Source organism: Bos indicus, chromosome 3 (assembly GCF_029378745.1).
Source record: "Bos indicus isolate NIAB-ARS_2022 breed Sahiwal x Tharparkar chromosome 3, NIAB-ARS_B.indTharparkar_mat_pri_1.0, whole genome shotgun sequence".
Lineage (NCBI taxonomy): Eukaryota > Metazoa > Chordata > Mammalia > Artiodactyla > Bovidae > Bos > Bos indicus.
This window is the reverse complement of record NC_091762.1, coordinates 18,929,070-18,951,311: the sequence shown is the minus strand read 5'-3', so window position 1 is coordinate 18,951,311 and position 22,242 is coordinate 18,929,070. Positions and strand designations below refer to the sequence as shown.

The 22,242-nt window shown below is 41.0% G+C and overlaps 1 long non-coding RNA gene across 1 annotated transcript; it reads left to right on the top strand.

Annotated features, from left to right (window-relative positions):
* The first annotated feature begins 5,989 nt into the window (after positions 1 to 5,989).
* On the top strand, positions 5,990 to 20,293 carry LOC139182123 (uncharacterized). Its single transcript, XR_011565687.1, has 3 exons — positions 5,990 to 6,259; positions 10,861 to 10,966; positions 12,814 to 20,293. It is a non-coding gene; the product is annotated as an uncharacterized lncRNA (long non-coding RNA).
* The last annotated feature ends 1,949 nt before the right edge of the window (positions 20,294 to 22,242 follow it).

Sequence of the window (22,242 nt, the reverse complement as noted above, 5' to 3'; positions counted from 1 at the left end):
AGGTTAGTTCAGCTCTGTTCCCAGGCTTTAGAGAGAAAATATATGAGTTAGGGTGCTTTAGGGGTGAAGACAACAGGAAGTTGACTTAAGACAGTTTAAAGAACCATGAAATTATTTTTTGTCTTGATAACAGGAGGTCCCTGGAGCAGAAGAGGCTGCAGGGCTAACTGATTCAACAGCTTAGTGATGTAAGAGGGGGTAAGATTCTTCTATTTTTTTACCCCGTGATCCACCTTATTATTATTGTAATCCTAGGTGAAACATACAGGGTATGCATTTCCTTGTTCACACCTCAGGAAGAAACTTGTTTCTCTTTTCCAGAAACTCTGCACAGGGCTCTCTTAAATCTCATTGCCCCAAATGGGTTAGGCCTGTCTATCCCTGTACAAATAGATGGCCAAAGGGATGGAATTACCTCACTTAGCTGAGACAAATTGTTTGGGGATGGAATGGGTTTTGTGTGGCTGTGTTGGGAGATTGTATTTTCCAAAAATGGCCATAACACTATCTGCCCTCCCACAAGCTCTTCTTACAATGTGACTCACAGTCCTCCCATCAAGAGGTAGGATCTTTTCCTTTTTCTCTGTAGTTCCCCTGGCATTCTGTGATGACCTGGGAATGGGGTGGGGAGGGAAGCTCAAGAGGGAGGAGATATAACTGTGGCTGATTTTTGTTGTTATATGGCAGAAACCAACACAACATTGTAAAGCAATTTTCCTTCAATTAAAAAATAAATTAAAAAACTGGTAGAATCTATATTTTCTCTCCTTGAACCTGGGAGAGTGTGTGGTGACTACTTTGGAAGTGACTCTATAGATTTCTGAGTTTTGTTGTTCAGTAGCTAAGTCATGTCCAATTCTTTGCAACCCCATGAACTGCAGCACACTAGGCTTCCCTGTCCTTTGCTGTCTCCCTAAGTTTGCTCAAACACATGTCCATTGAGTCAGTGATGCCATCCAACCATCTCATCCTCTGCCACCCTTTCTTCTTTTTGCCTTCAATCTTTCCCAGCATCAGGGTCTTTCCCAATGATTCAGCTCTTCTCGCCAGGTGGCCAAAGTATTGGAGCTTCAGCTTCAGTCCTTTCAAAGAATAGTCAGGGTTGGTTTCCTTCAGGAATCTTGGTTTGAGCTCCTTGCTGTCCAAGGGACTCTCAAGAGTCTTCTCCAGCACCACAGTTTGAAAGCATTGTTTCTTTGGTGCTTGAGCTTCTTTGACTTCTGAGACTTGATGTTAAAAGGTGACATGGCGTTCACCTGTTTCTGTTTCAGGATGCTCACTCGAGAAACCCAGGCACCATACTACGAAGAAGCCCAGGCTGCCTCCTGGACAGACCCATGTGCAGAGGACCCACCAGCCAGCACTAAGTAGCCAGCGTGTGAGTGAGTTATCTTGGAAATGGATCCTCTCACCTCAGTCAGACTGCCTCGCTAACACTGTGTAAAGCAGAGGAGGGCTGTTTTATAAGCCGCTGTTTTGGAGTTGTTTGTTATCAGCAATAGACAGCAGGAACTGGGGTGCACTGTAGAAACAATAGTATTTCCTTAGTGCTTTCTCTGGTGTCTCACTCTTTTTCTTGATGAATTGGTTAGATATCAAGGACAAGGCTTAAAGTGAGGAAAGATTTAAAGTCTGAAAGGAAATTTATTGTTTAGCTCAACTTATTCACTCTCTGGGATTTCTATATGGGATTTGGGGGTTCACGCTTTATAACAGGGACTTTGCCCATCTCCCTCAAGAAATTGCAGTGGAAGATGGCTGATTGTAATTGGGATGTTCAGGATCTAAGGAAAATCATCATGATGAATATCTATTCCCAAAAAAGATCTTGCTGCATCTATAATAGATAGATGGCTATCTATTATCTTTATTTAAAATGTGGCCCATTCTGGAAGGAGTAAGCCTTACTAAGGAATCTTCTTACCTGTTTTTCTTGTTCTAGGAACCAGGGTCTTAAGTTGCTGTCAGAAGGGCGCACTCAACTCAAGTAAATATTCCCCACAGGAACTTATTTATTTGCTTTAACTGAAGATGAGAATGACTGAACTCACACTTTAGAAAACCCTATATTCAGCTTTTTAAAGTTAATTTTTATTGGAGTATATTTGCTTTACAATGTTGTGTTAGTCTCTGCTGTACAGCAGAATGAACCAGCCATTCATATACATATATCCCCCCCTTTTGGACTTCCTTTCCACTCAGGTCACCTCAGTGCATTAAGTAGAGTTCCCTGTGCTGTACAGTGTATGCTCTCCTTAATTCTCTGAATAAGTTATACATAGTATCAATAGTGCATATGTGTCAGTCCCAATCTACCACTTCCTCTCACCTGCCCTTTCCCCTTTGGTGTCTGTATATTTGCTCTTTACATCTGTGTCTCTATTTCTGCTTTGTAAATAAGATCATGTATACCATCTTTCGAGATTCCCCTTATATGGGTTAATGTATGATATTTGTTTTTCTCTTTCTAAGTTACTTCTCTCTGTATGATACTCTCTAGGTCCATCCACATCTGTACAAATGACCCAATTTCGTCACTTTTTATAGTTGAGTAATATTTCATTGTGTGTATATACCACATCTTCTTTATCCAATCGTCTGTCGATGGACATTAAGTTACTTCCATGTCCTGACTATTGTAAGTAGTGCTGCTGTGAACATTGGAGTGCATGTATCTTTTTGAATTATGGTTTTCTCTGAGGATATGCCCAGTAGTGAGATTGCTGGGTCATGTGGTAGTTCTATATTTAGTTTTTTAAGGAACGTCCATACTGTTTTCCATAGTGGCTGTATTAATTTACACTCCCACCGACAGTACATGAGGGGTTCCCTTTTCTCCATACCCTCTTAAGCATTTATTGCTTGTAGGTTTTTTTTGATAATGGCCATTCTGACTTGTGTGAGGTGATTCACATGAGTGAAAATTACAAAATTCATTGTAATTTTGATTTGCGTTTAATAATTACTGCTATTGATCATCTTTTCATATGTTTATTGGCTATCTGTATGTCTTTGGAGAAATGTTTATTTAGGTCTTCCACCCATTTTTTGTGAGTTGTTTGTTTTTTTGATATTGAGCTGGTTGAGCTGCTTCTATGTTTTGGAGATTAATACTTTGTCAGTTGCTTAATTTGCAAATATTTTCATTATGAGAGTTATCTTTTCATCTTGTTTCTGATTTCCTTTGCTGTGCAAAGCTTTTAAGTTTAATTAGGTCTCATTTGTTTATTTTTGTTTTTATTTTCATTGCTCTAGGAGGTGGGTCAAAAAAGATCTTGCTGCAATTTATGTCAAAGAGTATTCTGTCTATATTTTCCTTTACATATACAGTTTTTGTAATGTTAACTCAATCATAAATATATAAGTAATAGAGTAATATGGTGATTTTGATGGTAACAAATTCTGTTTCTCTTAGGAATCTGACTAAACTTAAGTAGATGTGGTTAAAGGAATACTTGCTGTCTTGATCTTCTACTTTGTAATCTTGAGTTTGCTTATTTCCCTGAACTTTTATGTACCTGCTCTTTGCCTTACTGCCCCCATCATGTGATCCACATCGATCCCTCTCTGATATTCAAAGCTCTTACTGTGAAATCTTAGAATGTGTTGACAATTTCTTAAAGTTCAGACTTCAAACACTATCTTCACCAACTAATTTGCCGTTGCAGACTTGAACACTGCTGAAATATAGGAGGTGTAGCCTCTCTGTTGAGTGTATTTTGCAGTGTCTACTAAAGTGGCTTGTTCTTGGAACTGGCTTTCCTTTCTCTGCACCTCCTTTGCCCTGCAACCTGGTAACAGTTGAACTTGGGCAGAACATCTGATCCTTGGGCAGAAAGAGAACAACTTCTAGATTCCAAAGGAGAGAATTTCTCCTTTTTCTTCTCCACTGATCAAATGTGTAGGTAACTTCGGTTGCTGCCTGAATTATAAGATGGGACATCCCTATGACTTTGGTCCCTCTGGGTTCTTATTATTTAAAAGGTTTCTGTTATTTGAACCATATTCAGTAAGTATTTGTTGGGTGAATGAATGATTTTCTCTGGGTTAGAATCTCGGAGCTGTCTCCATTAGAGCTGAAGACCATGAAGCTCAGAGGGGTTGCAGGGACTGGTGAGGAGAGAGGCAGGCTTAGAAATAGGTCTTCTGGCTTTACTGAAAATACTTGGCTCATCTTAGGACTCAACAGAGCAGCCCTTTCTTTCTGAAGGTACTCCTGCTGGTTCCTCCTGCCTCTCCCCATCCAGTAGAGCTGACCACTGCCTCCACAGTACCCTGATGTCCTTGATGGTTGCAGGCAGTTATTTATCTACATGTACATCTCTTCCTGTTGAGATTATAAGGTCCTTGAAGAGGAGGCCGTATCTTAATTGTTGCTGGTTTTTTTTAATTAGCATTTAGTTCAGTTTTGGCCTTGAATATGTAAATGAGCAGATGAGTGCATATAGTGTCAGCATATCTTATATTTTTCTTGTGTGATAGTGAATCCAGCCCTCTATAAACTTGTCAGATCAAGTGCTTCAACACTTTATGATATTTTCCTTAGACATTGTGTATATGTCTATATATGTGCATCTTAATCTTTTCTCTTAAAACTCATTGTTATTATTAGAAAAAGAAATACAGGCATATTATTAAAAATTACAATAATGCTTTGGAGTGAAAAGCAAAAGCTGGTTGTTCCTTCTACACCCAGTATCCCCTGTAATTTGTTTCTTGAGGTTTTTTCCATTAATTATTTTGTTTGATTTACATATAAGGTGTCACACTATATATAATCATTCACTACTTTGTTTTCACTTAATGGTCTATTTTGGACATCTTTTCATATCAGTGCATATATTTCCATCTTATTCTTCTTAATGATTGCATAGCATTCTATAATACAGATATAATATCAAATGTCTAGTAGTGGACTTTTACTGAAAGATGGTTTGTGCATGTGGTTAGTCGCTCAGTTGTGTCCAACTCTTTGCGACCCCATGGACTATAGACCCCCAGGCTCCTCTGCCCATGGAGATTGTCTAGGCAAGAATACTGGAATGGGTTGCCATGGCCTCCTCCAGGGGATCTTCCCAACCTAGGGATCGAACCCAGGTCTCTCACATTGCAGGTGGATTCTTTACCATCTGAGCTACCAGGGAAGCCTGAAAGACAGTTAGCTGGTTTCATTTTTTCCTTAAATGTCCAGAAATCCTGTACACATACAGGCATGACTGAGGAGAAATTCTTGGACGTAGTATCAGTGATTTCCTGGATAGGAGCATTTACATTTTTGACAGATGTTGCAAAACTGTCCTTCTTGGGTTAGTAGTTTTTGATAGAGAAAGCAAGTCACTTCTTAGGTCTGGGGATCAGCAAGTCAGTTGAGACATAAAACATGAAATGGAACCCAAGGGGTTAACTGCAGGGGTGCATTCTTGTGTTTCTTCCTTGATGTAAGGCATTTCTGGAGCCCGCTGGTAATGTTGCTTTGGTTCTGGCTGACTTCCTTCAGCCATCCTTTCCTCATTTCCAGCCCAGCCTAGAGAACTCCCTTTGCTCCACAGTGAGAGAATTGGCTCTTGGCGAAATCCTCCTCTGTTGCTTAGTCAGCCCCTGATCAGAAGCCAAGGCAAAAATATCAGTCAGCCTCAGGAACAGGAATTACCAGTTTCTTAGTCAAGTCCCTGCTGCTATGAAGATCTGTGATTTCCCAGCTATGATCCAGAGTGTGGCCTCTCCTTGTGGTTTGGTGGGTGCCCCTTAGAGGAAGAAAGAAAAGCATATGTTCTTTTAGAGCAAGGCAGCATGCATTTTTCAGTGGCAAACTTAAAACAGGAAAGAAACTCTGTTAAACAGGCTCAGATTGTGGGGATGGAAAGATTGTTTAGTCAGTAAATATTTATTGAGCCTATACCCTGTGCTAGGTACGTGCAGCAAAGAACAGAGTAGGCGCGGGGTGGGGAAGGGGCGGGAGGAAGCGAGGGGGGTTGGGCAAAGCCGGGCCGAGTGCCTGCGAGCGCCTCCTGTTCTGGTCCCATAAATCAGGAGCTGAGAGGAGCACTCTGTCTCCTGATTTTATTCTCTACGGAGGAGACCTGCTGCTGTGTCTCTCCCTTCGAAGCCAAGCTGATCAGTAAGAGGTCTAGCCGTGAACCGGAAACTGTGGTGGTTTCGATGGTCCGAGTGGAAAAAATTACTTTTGCTCATGCAGGATTTGGGGCCTGGGGCAGGAGAGAGGCCCAGAGCCGCTACCCAGGAAGTGACTCAGGAGCATGTAATGTCTGAGTTGCAGTTTTCTTTCTCTCTCTGGAGAGCTTGTGGGTGGATGGGGGTTGGGTGGTGGGGGGTGGGGTGGCCCTGAGTGGGGCAGCAATGGGCTCAGTGGTCCCAGACGTTGGGGTGTTGGGCTCTGTCAGGCTCCACTTGATTTCCTGACTTGGGACACCTTGGTAGCCAGAACGGTAATAATTTAGAGATGTGAGTACCACCTGTTGTCACAAATACTTGGAGGCTATAAAAATGCCAGGAAGTCCTGCCCCAGACGTTGCCAGAAAGAAATGCTGGTGTGGTACCTCATGCTGTCCATCCGCCTTCATTGTTCACAGTCTCAGAAGGTGGCAGCCCTGTGACTGCAGGGCGGGACGCCGGGGCTGGAGTTACCCTGGGTTGCAGAGCTAGTGATGGGAGGGTGGGGCAGACATACCTAATTCATTTCATGGACACACCTAATTCATTACAGGTTTCAACTAGAAGCTGTCTATATAGGAATCACATGAGGCCTTAAACCTGTAGTATACCAGGAGAAATAATTACCACCATTTACCATCTGGGTCCAGAGTGGTCTATCTGTCTATCTTTTGAATCATTTTATAATTTATAGAAGAATAAGAAAATAGTAAAAATAACTTTATTAGATACAGCAAACTCATTTATTCCCTATTTTCCTGGATTTGAAGATACACATATATATTTGTATGTGTGTATATGTTTGATGTGTGTATACATTTGCACACACATACGTAGGCACATATATATATCATTTTTATTCCATAATTGCAAAATATTTTCATTTTTATATCTGTAAATACCAAATGATCAATCCAATGAATGTTTTTTATTCCTGTATCAACTATTTCTTTCCAGTTGCCTTGGTATATGCACCTGCCTTCAGCATCAATATGGAAAATATATCAAGTAAATTTTAGTGCATAAATATGAGGTGAAAGGGTAATGTCACATGTCTTTTTAGTAAAATGGTTGAGTAAGGTTCATGCATAATATTGTGTGACACAGTTCTTCCTGTTGAGTAACTAGCTGGATGAAAATACTATATTTCTCTTTGCTCTTAGAAACGTTCTTCACTTATTGATTCCTGCAAGCTTATTTGGAGGAAGGATTGCTACTTGTATTCCTTTTATGAAATAATGGTCTTTACTCTCAGGGAATGCCATCTTCCACTACCCAACATTCAGCTTTGGGAGAGGCAGACACCAAGATGTCTGCCAAGCAGCACCCCACTATCCAGCCAGAGCAGCAGAATAAATCCTGGTAACCAGTGAGGTAACAGTATCTCAATAAGACCATATCTTGCTCTCCCAGGCATTGATCCCTGAGCTTGAGTAAATTCATGGGGAATATTGTCATCTGAAGATGCAAAGTCTGAGATTATGATCAATTACAGTAAAAAATTGATTGTGATCAGTTTATATGATCAATTTATGCGATCACTTATACGATCAATTTTGCTGTGGTCATTAGAGAGTTTGCTGTGGGTGTCTTCACATTTATTTTTTAATTCATGTGATAGTTGTGAGACTTGTTCTTTTGCCAATTTTCTCCTCTTTGCCACTAGGTGAACAAAATGAAAAATTCTAACTTTTCAGCTGTGCTCAAGAAAAGCTAAAAACAACATACAGAGCATACAGAGAAACAGCATACAGAGAAACTTTCAAAAATAACTTTCAAAAATAACAGCATACAGAGAAACTTTCAAAAATAACTTTTTGGGAGATGATGCAATGCTTTGGGTACTGCCTGTGAAAACTGAAGTTTGTTACAGATGCTGTCACAATGATTTGTTTCACCCTTGTGGTATTTTCTTAGTGTTCCTGTCATTCCTGTTTTCTCATATCTTGAGATGTTTCATGATAGAGAAAAAATGTGATCACTAAGACCTCAAAATGTAGCTTATGCGTGTGTGCTCAGTCATGTCCAACCAGACTGTAGCCTGCCAGGCCCTTCTGTCCATGGGATTTTCCTAGCAAGAATACTGGAGTGGGTTGCCATTTCCTCCTCCAGGGGATCTTCCTAACCCAGGAATCGAACCTGTGTCTCCTGTGTCTCCAGAATTGGCAAGTGCATTCTTTACCACTGAACCACCTGGGAATCCAAAATATAGCTTAATTTCTAAAATAGTCCAATGGACCCATATGGTAATTAGAAGACACAATGAGTTTTATTTAAAAAAAAAAGTCATTCAGTCTTCCCTTTGTTCTTTAGAAGAACTCTAGGAAAGAATAAGAAATCTTTGCAAATAGAGCTGCTGAAAAGGAAAGTCAAAATGTAAAGTGTACGTTTCTTTTAGAGCTTACAACAAAACCCAGTATTTGTCTGACATAATTTCCTTTTATTCTCCCAGTATCTGGAGGTTTTGTTGGGGAAGAAATCAACCATGTATGTAGAGGAGAAATGGTCCTCTTTCCAGGGTGGCAAGTGTCATTAGTTCAGATGCCAACACCGTGGTCTTACGAGAGCTGAGATGGGCCTCACCTCCTTATCTGCTTTTGTCTCATGGAGTCCCTGACCCTCTCACCTCTCTTGTCTGTCAAATACATTTAGGCCTCTTTTCCTGACCTCCCAGGCCAACTCCATGGACTACCTGAGCAATTCAGTCAACGCCAGTCTCGTTTCCATTCAGTCATGTGTTTGTTTTGTTTTTTACTTTAATATGTATTTATTTGGCTGCACTGGGTCTTAGCTGCAGCAAGCGGGATCTTTAGCTGTGACATGCAAACTCTCAGTAGTGGCTTGTGTGATCTAGTTCCCCGACCAAGGATTGAACCCAGGATCCCTGCATTGGGAATGCAGAGTCTTAGCCCCTGGACCACCAGGGAAGTCTCAGCTTCAGTTGTGTCTTGAAGTGGTTGTCTGTCCCACAGCACCCTCATGACCTTCATCGTATCCTCGTTGCACCCCCTCAGCCGTGGCTGGGCACAGTGAGGAAGGGCAAGGAGTCATGGGTCCTGTTCTTCCCACTTCAGTCTGTATTCGTATCAATCACTTTGCTTGTCTTTGATTAGTAAATTTCCTCATTATCCTCAGGGACGTCTCCACATTTGATGATGCTTCTCTCCTCTCATCCTCCCACCCCTGCAGAGGGGTTTTCCTCCTAATTCTGGGAGAAAAACAAGGCTCTTAGGCACAGTTTCCTCCACTTCTGCCATCCACAAACATATCTTCCTCCACACCCAACCTCACCTCTTTACCCCTCTTCACTTCTAGGCTAGCACCCCTCCTGCCCTTGATTGACCCTGCCTCTTTAGTATACTCTCTTTGGCCATAGTTTTCTCCTCTTTTCTGTGTCTTTGATTCCTCTCCCTACAGGCTCCATTATCATAGTCTATACATATACTCTAGCTTTGTCAGTATATATTACAAAACCATTATCTCCTATGTATCAGGCAGCAGATAAAAATACACCTGCTACTATTTTTTTTTAATTGAAGTGCAGTTGATTTATAATGTTGTGGTAATTTCAGGTATACAGCAGATTTTTTTTCCATTATAGGTTATTATAAGATTTGAATATAGTTTTTTGTGATATATAGTAGGTCCTTGTTGTATTATCTGTCAATCCCAAACTCCTAATTTATCAACCCCCCTTCTTCTTTGGTAACCATATATTTGTGAGTCTGTTCTGTTTTGCAAAAAAGTTCACTTGTGTTATTTTTAAAGATTCTACGCACAAGTGATATCATATGATATTTGTCTTTCTGTGTCTGACTTACTTCACTTAGTGTGATAATTTCTAGGTCCATCCATATTGCCGCATTATTTCATTCTTTGTATGACTGAGTAGTATCCCATTGTGTATTTGTACCGCATCTTCTTTATCCATTCATCTGTCAGTGAATTCTTAGGTTGTTTCTTTGTCTTGGCCATTGTAAATAGTGCTGCTATGAACACTGGGGTGCATGTATCTTTTTGAATTAGAGTTTTCATCTTTTCTGGGTATATATCCAAGAATGGGATTGCTGGGTCATATGGTAACTCTATTTTTAGCTTTTTAAGAAACTCCCATACTGTTCCCCATACTGGCTGTACCAATTTACATTCCCACCAACAGTGTAGGAGGGTTCCCTGTTCTCCATAACCTCTCTAGCACTTATTATTTGTTGACTTTTTCATGGTGGCCATTCTGACTGGTATGAGGTGATACATTGTAGTTTTGATCAGCATTTCTCTAATAATTGATGATGTTGAGCATCTTTTTATGTGTTCTTGGCCATCTGTATGTCTTCTTTGGAAAAGTGTTTATTTAGTTCTGCTCATTTTTTGATTGGATTGTTTGTTACATATCAGTTATTTTAACAGAAAGAATTCAACAGAGAGACTCATTAACTAGGTAACTTAAAGGGTAAAGAGAACTCTAGGGTATATGAGAGTAGCAGTTTCAGGAACCAGCAACTAGTTACCCCCACAGCTAACTTCCAAGGGGAGAGGTTGAAAATATCAGAAGGTTGGAGGAGGGGCTCTGAGACTTAAGCCTCTGAGAAGGGGTGCTTCTTGCTGGTTCTGTGAGGTTGGAAAAACTGCACACTGGATTCAGCTGCCTTTGGGGAACAACACCCAAACTAGTTCATATTCCTTCTGCAGGGCTTCTCAGTTGCAAATATGGAGTTCCTTTGTGGGGAAACCATCCTGCCAGGTGAAGAAATGAAGCTGGCATAATGCTATGGGGACCCGGAAACCACGGATAGAAGTAAGTTCCTCTCCTCCTCTGGTCTCCTTCTAAGATCTCCATTGGCAGAGGTAACTGGGATTCAGCTGCAAAGTAGAGACCCAGGCCTGACTCCCCAAAGTGTGCAGAAGAATAGTTTTGATGTCAACAGACACCAACTTAATAACTGGCGTCCCTACTCTCTTCTCTTTATTTCTTGATTACATGTCCGTATGTGAGTGGTTTTCATGCAATATCTGCTCTCTCTCAGCTCCATTCATTTTCTCAAATTTATGAAATTTGGCTTTGTTATCATCATGCTACTGTACTTTTTGAAAAAGGCCTTCCAATGACCAAATCCCGCGGGCCTGTTTCTGTGCTTGTTTCACGTGGCCTGCCCATTGAGGCATGTGACATTGTGGATCTGTTCTCTTAAATGACAAATGCTATCCACACTACTTCATAAATGGAATATGTGTTCATTCAAAGTGTCAACTACAAATATAAAGCAACATCACTGTTTAATTGTGAATTCACCCAGCACACAGCAAACACCCTCAGACAAAGCCATTTATTTATAGTATAGTAACCTGGTATCGGAGGGATTGTGGGCAGGAGGAGAAGGGGATGACAGAGGATGAGATGGCTGGATGGCATCACCGACTCGACGGACGTGAGTTTGAGTGAACTCCGGGAGATGGTGATGGACAGGGAGGCCTGGTGTGCTGCAATTCATGGGGTTGCAAAGAGTTGGACATGACTGAGCGACTGAACTGACTGAACTGAACTTGGTATCAGAAATCATATCTGTATTCAAGGTTGATTAAGTTAGGTCATATTTGGAATTTCTTTAAAAGTTAATTTCTCTTTATTACTTATTTATTCAGCACGTACATATCAAGGAGCTTCCCATGCCAGAGTCTTTTCTAGGGCACAGAGATTTACAGGGAACAAAACAAAGTTCCTGTTCTCACAGAGATCTCATTATGCATGTGTACTTTGGTACCTGTTGCAAAAATATTGAAATTGCAGATAGCAAAAAAAAAGAAAGAAAGAGGGAGTGAAGGAGTGAGTGAGAGAGGAAACACATACAATTCTGTCATCCAGGTTAATTTTTCAGTGTGTATTCTTCTCAACTTGTGTTCTATGCATAACATGCAAACATTGCTATTTCACACAGATGTGGGATAACACTTGATTGTTTTAATGTGACTATGCATTGTAAATATAGTCCATGGAGTTCTCTAGGCAAGAATACTGGAACGGGTTGGCATTTCCTCCTCCAGTGGATCATGTTTGTTAGAACTCTTCTCTATGACCCATCTGTCTTGAGTGGCCCTGCATGGCATGGCTCACAGCTTGAGTTACACAAACCCCTTTGCCATGACAAGGCTGTGATCCATGAAGGGGATCCATGGACAGTATGAAAAGGCAAAAAGATATGACATTGGAAGATGAGTCCCCGAGGTCAGAAGGTGTCCAGTGTGGTACTGGGGAAGAGTGAAGGGCAATTACTAATAGCTCCAGAAAGAATGAAGTGGCTAGGCAGAAGTGGAAATGACACTCAGTTGTGGATGTGTCTGGTGGTAAAAGTAAAGTCTGATGCTGTGAAGAACAATAGTGCATAGGAATCTGGAATGTTAATTCTGTGAATCAAGGTAAATGCAGGAGATGGCAAGATTGAACATTGACATCTTAAGAATCAGTGAAAGGGAAGTAAAAAGGACAGGAAATGGGTGAATTTAATTCAGATGACCGTTACATCTACTATGGTGGGCAAGAATCCCTTAAAAGAAATGGAGTAGCCCTCATAGTCAACAAAAGAGTTCAAAATGCAGTATTTGAGTGCAACCTTAAAAATGACAGGGTGATCTTGGTTCGTTTTCAAGGCAAACCATTCAACATCACAGTAATTGAAGTCTGTGCCTCAACCACTGATGCTGAAGAAGCTGAAGTTAACCTGTCTTACGAAGATCTACAACACCATCTAGTTCTGTTCAGTTGCTCAGTTGTGTCTGACTCTTTGTGACCCCATGGACTGCAGCACGCCAGGCTTCCCTGTCCATCACCAACTCCCAGAGCTTGCTCATATCCATCGAGTCGGTGATATCATCCAACCATCTCATCCTCTGTCATCCCCTTCTCCTCCCGCCTTCAATCTTTCCCAACATTAGGGTCTTTTCCAATGAGTCAGTTCTTCGCATCAGGTGGCCAAAGTATTGGTGCTTCAGCTTCAACATCAGTCCTTCCAATGAGCATTCAGGATTGTTTTCCTTTAGGATTGAGTGGTTTGATCTCCTTGCAGTCCAAGGGACTCTCAAAAGTCTTCTCCAACACCACAGTGCAAAAGCATCAATTCTTCAGTGCTCAGCTTTCTTTATAGTCCAACTCTCACATCCGTACACGACTACTGGAAAAGCCATAGCTTTGACTCGTCAGACTTTTGTCGGCAAAATAATGTCTCTGTTTTTTAATATGCTCTCTATGTTGTTCATAGCTTTTCTTCTAAGGAGCAAGCATCTTTTAATTTCATGGCTACAGTCACCATCTGCACATCAAAAAAAAGTTGTCCTTTTCATCATAGGGGATTGGAATGCAAAAATAGGAAGTCAAAAGATACCCAGAATAACAGACAAGTTTGGCCTTGGAGTACAACATGAAGCAGGGCAAAGGATAACAGAATTTTGTCAAGAGAACACTCTGACCATAGCAAACACCCTTTTCCAGCAACACAAGAGATGGCTCTACACATGGACATCACCAGATGGTCACCACTGAAATCAGATTATGTTCTTAGCAGCCAAAGATGGAGAAGCTCTATATAGTCAGTGAAGATAAGACTTGGAGCTGACTGGCTCAGATCATGAGCTCCTTATTGAAAAATTCAGGTTTAAATTGAGGAAAGTAGGGAAAATCACTAGGTCATTCAGGTATGACCTAAATCAAATCCCTTATAATTATACAGTGGAGGTGATGAATGGATTCAAGGGATTAGATCTGGTAGACAGAATGCCTGAAGAACTATGGATGGAGTTTTGTAACATTATATAAGAAGCAGTGATGAAACCATCCCCAAGAAAAAGAAATGCAAGAATGCAAAGTGGTTGTTTGAGGAAGCTTTACAAATTGCTGAGAAATAAGTGAAAGGCAGGGGAGAAAGGGAAAGATATACCCAACTGAATGCAGAGTTCCAGAGATAGCAAGCAGAGATAAGAAGGCAAAGAAATAGAACAATGCAAAGAAATAGAGGAAAGCAATAGAATGAGAAAGACTAGAGACCTTTTCAAGAAAATTGGAGATTAGGAGACCATATTATGCAAGAATGGGCACCGTAAAGGGCAGAAATGGTAAGGACCTAACAGAAGCAGAAGATATTAAGAAAAGGTAGCAAGAATACACAGAACAACTATACAGAAAAGGTCTTAATGACCTGGATAACCACGATTATGTGATCACTCATGTAGAGCCAGACATCCTGAGTATAAAGTCAAGTGGGCTTAAGAAGCATTACTACCAACAAAGGTAGTAGAGGTGATGGAATTCCAGTTGAGCTACTTAAAAATCCTAAAAGATGATGCTGTTAAAGTGCTGCGCTCAATATGTCAGCAAATTTGGGAAACTCAGCAGTGGCCACAGGACTGGAAAAGGTTTTTTCATTCCAATGCCAAAGAAAGGGAGTGTCAACGAATGTTCAAACTACTGTATAACTGTTCTCATTTCATATGCTAACAAAGTTATGCTTAAAATCCTTCAGGCTAGGCCTCAGTAGTATGTGAACTGAGAATTTCTAGATGTACAACCTGGATTTTGAAGTGTCAAAGGAACCAGAGATCAAATTGCCAGCATTCGTTGGCTCATAGAGAAAGCAAGAGAGCTCCAGAAAAACATCTACCTCTGCTTCATTGACTACGCTAAAGCCCGTGACTGTGTGGATCACAACAAACTGTGGAAAATTCTTAGAAATGGAAGGGCCAGACTACCTTACCTGTGTCCTGAGAAATCTGTATGCAGGTCAAGAAGCTACAGTTAGAACCAGACATGGAACAACTGACTGGTTCCAAATTGGGAAAGGAGTATGACAAGGCTGTATATTGTCTCCCTGCTTATTTAACTTATATGTAGAGTGTTATTGTTGTTCAGTCACTAAGTTGTGTCCAACTCTTTGCAACCCCATAGACTGCAGCCTGCCAGGCTCCTCTGTCCATGGGATTCTCCAGCAAGAATATTGAAGTGGGTTGCCATTTCCTTCTCCAGGGGATCTTCCTGACCCAGGAATTGAACCTGTGTCTTCTACAGTGGCAGGCAGATTCTTTACCACTGAGCCACTAGGGAAGCCCTATATGCAGAGTATATCATGTGAAATGGCCAGGCTGGATGGATCACAAGCTGGCATCAAGATTGCTGGGAAAGATATCAATAACCTCAGATATGCAGATGATACCACTCTAATGGCAGAAAGTGAAAAGCAACAAAAGAGCCTCTTGATGAACGTGAAAGAGGAGAGTGACAAAGCTGGCTTGATGCTCAATATACAGAAAACTAAGATCATGGCATCTATCCCATCACTTCATGGCAGATAGAAGGGTAAAAAGTGGAAGCAGTGACATTTATTTTCTTGAGCTCCAAAATCACTGTGGATGGTGACTGTAGCCATGTACTTCAAAGATGCTTGCTCCTTGAAAAGAAAGCTATGACAAACCTAGATAGAGTATTAAAAGTAGAGACATCACTTTGCTGACAGAAGTCTGTATAGTCAAAGCTCTGGTTTTTCCAATAGTCATTTACGGATATGAGAGTTGGATCATAAAGAAAGCTGAGCATTGAACAATTGATGCTTTTGAATTGTGGTGCTGGAGATGACTCTTGAGAGTCCCTTGGACTGCAAGGAGATCAAGCCAGTGAATCCTAAAGGAAATCAACCCTGAATATTCATTGGAAGGTCTGATGCTGAAGCTGAAGCTCTAATACTTTGGCGACCTAATGTGAAGAGTCTACTCACTGGAAAAGACCTTGATGCTAGGAAAGATGGAAGGCAAAAGGAAAGGGGCACAGCAGAGGAAGAGATGATTAGATAGCATCACCGACTCAATGGACACGAATCTGAGCAAACTTGGGGAGATAATGAAGGACAGGGGAGCCTGGCATGCTGTAGTCCATGAGGTCACAAAGAGTCAGACTTGACTTGGCGACTGAACAGCAGCAATGACATTGTAAATACCTTTTCATATCACTGAATAATCTGCCTCCTCATTTCTAATGGCTGCATGGTGTAACTGGAGTCTATTTGATTGGAGTGTCTAGCTAGCCAAGAGCATTCACAACTGTGACAGTGTCTCCACTTAAGTATATAACATTTGTTTGGGAGGGTGGTTCTCAGACTTCAGTGTACATAAGACTTACCTTTGGAGCTTGCTGATGATTCAGATGCTTGGGCTGCACATTCAGAGATTCTAATTCAGGAGGTCATGAGTCTGCATCTTAAGCATCTTAAGAAGTCTCACTTATCAGTTAGGGGCTTAGGATGTAGGTGGTCCCAGATCCCACATGAGAATCTTTGGTGTGACCTACTGGAATAACATGTGCAGTCATAACTCCCTTCTCCACTTCATGGGAGTCTTGGGGGTTAGATTTCCCTCAAGGTAAAGTGGTTTAAGCTACACTAGATATGAATCAGCTATACTAGAGAATGAATCAGAGGGTTGAATTTGGGTTGGTAGGAGTCATAGCTGAGAAACATACTACACCGAGACTAAGCGACAGGGGCAGGTTTGAAATTAGGATATCAAGCTGAAGTGCAACAGACACGGGTTCCTGGATCAGAATGGAAGCAGTGAGGGGGTTCTGTGTGTGCATGCTAAGTTGCTTCAGTCGTATCCAACTCTTTGTGACCCTGTGAACTGTAGCCCGCCAGACTCCTCTGTCTATGGGATTCTCCAGACAAGAATACTGGAGTGCGTTGCCATGTCCCCCTCTGGGGGATCTTCCTGACCCAGGAATTGAACCCGCATCTCTTACATTTCCTGCATTGGCAGGTGGGTTGTTTACCACTAGCGTCACCTGTGAAGCCTGAGGGGGTTCTAGCCATGCCTATTAATTAATTTCAGGGGTGCTGTTCTGTGTTTTCTTGGTGCTGTCGGTGACTAGGTCAATGGGAAGGTCAGCTTGGCTTAAAGATACAGAGTTGAGGACAGAGAAGGTTTGCAGAAGCCCTTGACTTGTATTGCCCATAGGTCAGCTAGAAATGGTCTGACTCTCAGGACTGAATGAAATTAACTAGAACCATCCCCACACTAAACTTTGGCCAGCAGAAATTCCAGGTCTTCCGGGTGACCTCTTTGTATCCCCACAGCTTGTATTCTCATGGCTGCCTCCTACCTTTATTGGCTTTCTGCTTCTTTGACACAGATAATTCAACCTCTTTTTACATTTGCACCAAAAAACCATCCACACCAGCATCTGTGATTTTGTTTAAATTTGGGGGTCCTGAAAAAGGATATATCACACCTCACACCTGTGGGCTCCTCCATCTTTTCTGCTTCCCTCTTGGAAAAAACCCAGATTTCTCTTTTCATGACCATCAGTTTATCAGTCATCTTTTATCACTTAGGTGGACCCTCTAGAACTCGCCTTCCATCCTGAACTCATGTCAAGACATTTTTCTCAACAACTCTACTTCAAAGAGATATTTTGATATTATAGTAACACTCCCTCCTTTTTAACTCACATTCCTGAGCCTGTACCCACCCAGAGGGTGGGATGGGGTGGGGTGTTCATTTCTAGCTCTAAACTTACCTGCTTAACAAGTTGCAGGGCTCAGCAAGTTGCAGGATGGGAGTTGGTAAGGCAGTTCTCAGTCTGCAGCTGTGGTCCTTAACAGATGAGTAACTGTCAGTTAGCACTGCACAACTCCACTGGCAGAAGTCATTTTTGTAGTTCTGTCTTGGTCTGTCCTTCCATATAGTTTTCTTCATTTTTCAACAGATGGCTGACAGGGGGACTCCTCTGGGTAGTGATTTTTGAAACACTTGCCCTCCAGAGCTGGCTGTGATCATGAACAGAATCCTAGATGCTGAAATGAACACAAAGCCTGTAGTGGACACCACTCTTCCTATCAAGAGATATTGTAGATGTCTGCCACATTCTACATTTATTCATATGTTACAATATCGCTGAAATTCACGTGTTTTAGAATTGAAATGCACATTTAATATAATGCTCCCCCTAACCCCCAACAAAAATGCTGCTTTTAAACCAGTGGTGCCTCTTAGAACCCACAATATCTTAGAATAAAGGAATGTAGTAGGAATACTTATCCTTAAAGGATCTGTGTTTAAGAACCATGAAGCACTGTCTGGCCTACAACCTCAGTTACAGGTGAATGGAAAGTGAGAATCTTTTGTCTGTTTGCAATTCCAATAAGGGACACACGATGTCATCTCTCCCTGCCAGCCCAGGGCCAGGGCGGTGAAGCGAGAGGTCCTTTCTGCATTTCCTATTGATTGATGATGATACTCGCAACATTGCAGTCAGTCACCACTGGGTGGCGCACAAGCCCCAGGCTTGAAAATTTGAGGCCCGCACGCCTCCCAGATGGGGTCCTTTCTAGAAGGCTTTTAAGGAGCTGCTGCTGCTGCAAGTCGCTTCAGTCGTGTCCGACTCTAAGCGACCCCATGGACTGCAGCCTACCAGGCTCCTCCGTCCATGGGATTTTCCAGGCAAGAGTACTGGAGTGGGTTGCCATTGCCTTCTCCGTTTAAGGAGCTGCTGCTGAGCTGCTGACTAGCAATATATCATGGGTGAGCAGGTTGAGCTGGGTGAAGGCAAAGACTCCATGGAGCAGCTGGAGGAGGGTTTGGGCAGCAGAAATAGGGAGAGAAGTTCGAGTTCATTCATTAGAGTAATGATACTGAATGAGTGTCTGTAATTGCCTAGGTGGGTATGGGTAAAGAATAAGATAGGGACAGTCCTCACCCCTGTGGAAGCTCTGGTCTAGTTATTGTTAAGTTGCTCGGTCGTGTCTGACTCTTTGTGACCCCATGGACTGCAGAACACCAAGCTTCCCCGTCCTTCACTGTCTCCCTCAGTTTGCTCAAACTCATGTCCCTTGAACTTGTGATGTCATCCAACCATCTCATCCTCTTTCACCCCCTTCTCCTCCTGCTCTCAATCTTTTCCAGCATCAGGGTCTTTTCCAATGAGGCGGCTCTTCACGTCAGGTGGCCGAAGTATTGGAGCTTCAGCGGCATTCCTTCCAATGAATATTCAGTGTTAAACTCCTTTCAGATTCACTGGTTTGATTTGCCTCTCTATTTCCTGACAAATATTAACTCACTTTTATATAGTTCTAAAAGTATATTATATTATTTTTGTACAGTTCCTTTTCAAGGTTTAAACTTATAAGGAGATAATTGGTATCTTTTAACAATGAGGCCTCCCATCCAAGAACAAAACAAGTCTTCATGTATTGGAGTTTATCTGCTTTAGGACAGTTTTATATTACAGACACATTTCACATGATTTACCCCTAAGGGTATCATGTTATTGTTATTATAAAGTTGATGGGTTTTTTTTGGTATGTTTACTCTGTAATGTGTTACTAAATTTTAGATCTAATGGTTTTTCAGTCCATTCTCTTAAATTTCCTAGGTAGAAACCTTAACATATGTATATTAAGGTATATGTTAATATTAATATATATAATATCCCATCACATATGTGCCTTCCTGAAGTGAATTTTACCTGACGGCGTGTATTATTCTTTCATGGCATCCAAGTGCAAAGGAAAACTGCTCTTGGCTAGAATTTTATTCAGAAATTTTTGTATTTATAAATTTGTAGTTTTCAGGGGGCTTTGGGGTTTTGTTTTTGGGGTTATGCTACCTTTGAAAAAAATTATAAAGTGCCCTTCATGTTTGTATTCTCTGATATGGTTTAAATCATGTGGGAATTGTTATTCCATGATTGTTTGAAAATATTCACCTGAAAAACAGTTTTGCCTGGAGCTTCTGAGAGTGTGATTATTTGACAATCTTCTAATTTTTTTCTATGGTTATACCTCTTTGGGAATCAGTTTTCCCAGAGAAATCATCCACCACCCCCCACCCCCACCCAGGCTTTCTTTCCCTTTCTTCCCTCTCTCTCTCCTTTCTTTTCTTATTCTATCTTTTTAAGAATAAAGTTGTTACAACTCATCTCTCTTCTTCTGTATTTGTACCAATGTTTTTGATTTCGTCAAATGTATATTATCTTTTTTCTTTCTTAATTATTGTAATGATCTTCCAAATATCTTGGATTCTTTCACTTATTAATTAATTAGGTATTCTGTCTTCTAGTCATGGATTTCTACTTATTTCTTTGTATTTTCCTTCTTCCTGCTTTTTTGGTCTGTTTTGTATCTTAATTTTTTAGTTTATTGAATTAAATGGTTAGTTTATTCATTTTTTATTGTTAAGTAAATAAAGTGCTTAAGGCTGTAGCTATAGATTTTAATATTTGTTGTCTTTTTATTGTTATTTTTAAATGTAATCTTAATTGTAGTTACATGTTTTTTTCTTAAACTGAATTATTTTGAGTGCTTAAAAAATCTCAAATATCTTTGACATAATCATCTATTATCAATTTCTAGCTCTATAGCATTATCATCAAAGGTGTGTCTATTACAGTTTTAATTATCTTTGGTTAGCTTTTATAAATATTTTGTAGGTGCTTAAAATATGTGTATTTTCCAAAGTGTATAGAGTTCACATATACCTATTAGATCAAAAACAGTAAAAAAAAAAAAAAAAAAAAAAAGTATTGCTCAATCTATCAAGCACTTTCTATATGTCAGGCAATGTATGAAGCATTTAGGTACATTTAACACATAATATTATTTTTTTTAATATAAATTTATTTATTTTAATTGGAGGTTAATTACTTTACAATATTGTATTGGTTTTGCCATACATCAATATGAATCCGCCATGGGTATACACGTGTTCCCCATCCTGAAACCCCCCTCCCACCTCCCTCCCTGTACCATCCCTCTGGGTCATCCCAATGCACAAGCCCTAAGCATCTAGTATCATGCACTGAACCTGGACTGGCGATTTGTTTCATATATGATATTATACATGTTTTAATGTCATTCTCCCAAATCATCCCACCCTATCCGTCTCCCACAGAGTCCAAAAGACTGTTCTATACATCTGTGTCTCTTTTGCTGTCTCACATACAAGGTTATCATTACCATCTTTCTAAATTCCACAGGCTTCAGCAACATGTGAACCGTGAACTTCCTGATGTTCAAGCTGGTTTTAGAAAAGGCAGAGGAACCAGAGATCAAATTGCCAACATCCACTGGATCACGGAAAAAGCAAGAGAGTTCCAGAAAAACATCTAGTTCTGCTTTATTGACTATGCCAAAGCCTTTGACTGTGTGGATCACAATAAACTGTGGAAAATTCTGGAAGAGATGGGAATACCAGACCACCTGACCTGCCTCTTGAGAAATCTGTATGCAGGTCAGGAAGCAACAGTTAGAACTGGACATGGAACAACAGACTGGTTCCAAATGGGAAAAGGAGTATGTCAAGGCTGTATATTGTCACCCTGCTTATTTAACTTACATGCAGAGTACATCATGAGAAACGCTGGACTGGAAGAAACACAAGCTGGAATCAAGATGGCTGGGAGAAATATCAATAACCTCAGATATGCAGATGACACCACTTTTATGTCAGAAAGTGAAGAGGAACTAAAGAACCTCTTGATGAAAGTGAAAGTGGAGAGTGAAAAAGTTGGCTTAAAGCTCAACATTCAGAAAACGAAGATCATGGCATCCGGTCCCATCACTTCATGGGAAATAGATGGGGAAACAGTGGAAACAGTGGCAGAATTTATTTTTCTAGGCTCCAAAATCACTGCAGATGGTGACTTCGACCATGAAATGAAAAGATGCTTACTCCTTGGAAGGAAGGTTATGACCAACCTAGATAGCATATTCAAAAGCAGAGACATTACTTTGCCAACAAAGGTTCATCTAGTCAAGGCTATGGTTTTTCCTGTGGTCATGTATGGATGTGAGAGTTGGATTGTGAAGAAGGCTGAGTGCCAAAGAATTGATGCTTTTGAACTGTGGTGTTGGAGAAGACTCCTGGACTGCAAGGAGATCCAACCAGTCCATTCTGAAGGAGATCAGCCCTGGGATTTCTTTGGAAGGAATGATGCTAAAGCTGAAACTCCAGTACTTTGGCCACCTCATGCAAGGAGTTGACTCATTGGAAAAGACTCTGATGCTAGGAGGGATTGGGAGCAAGAGGAGAAGGGGACATCAGAGG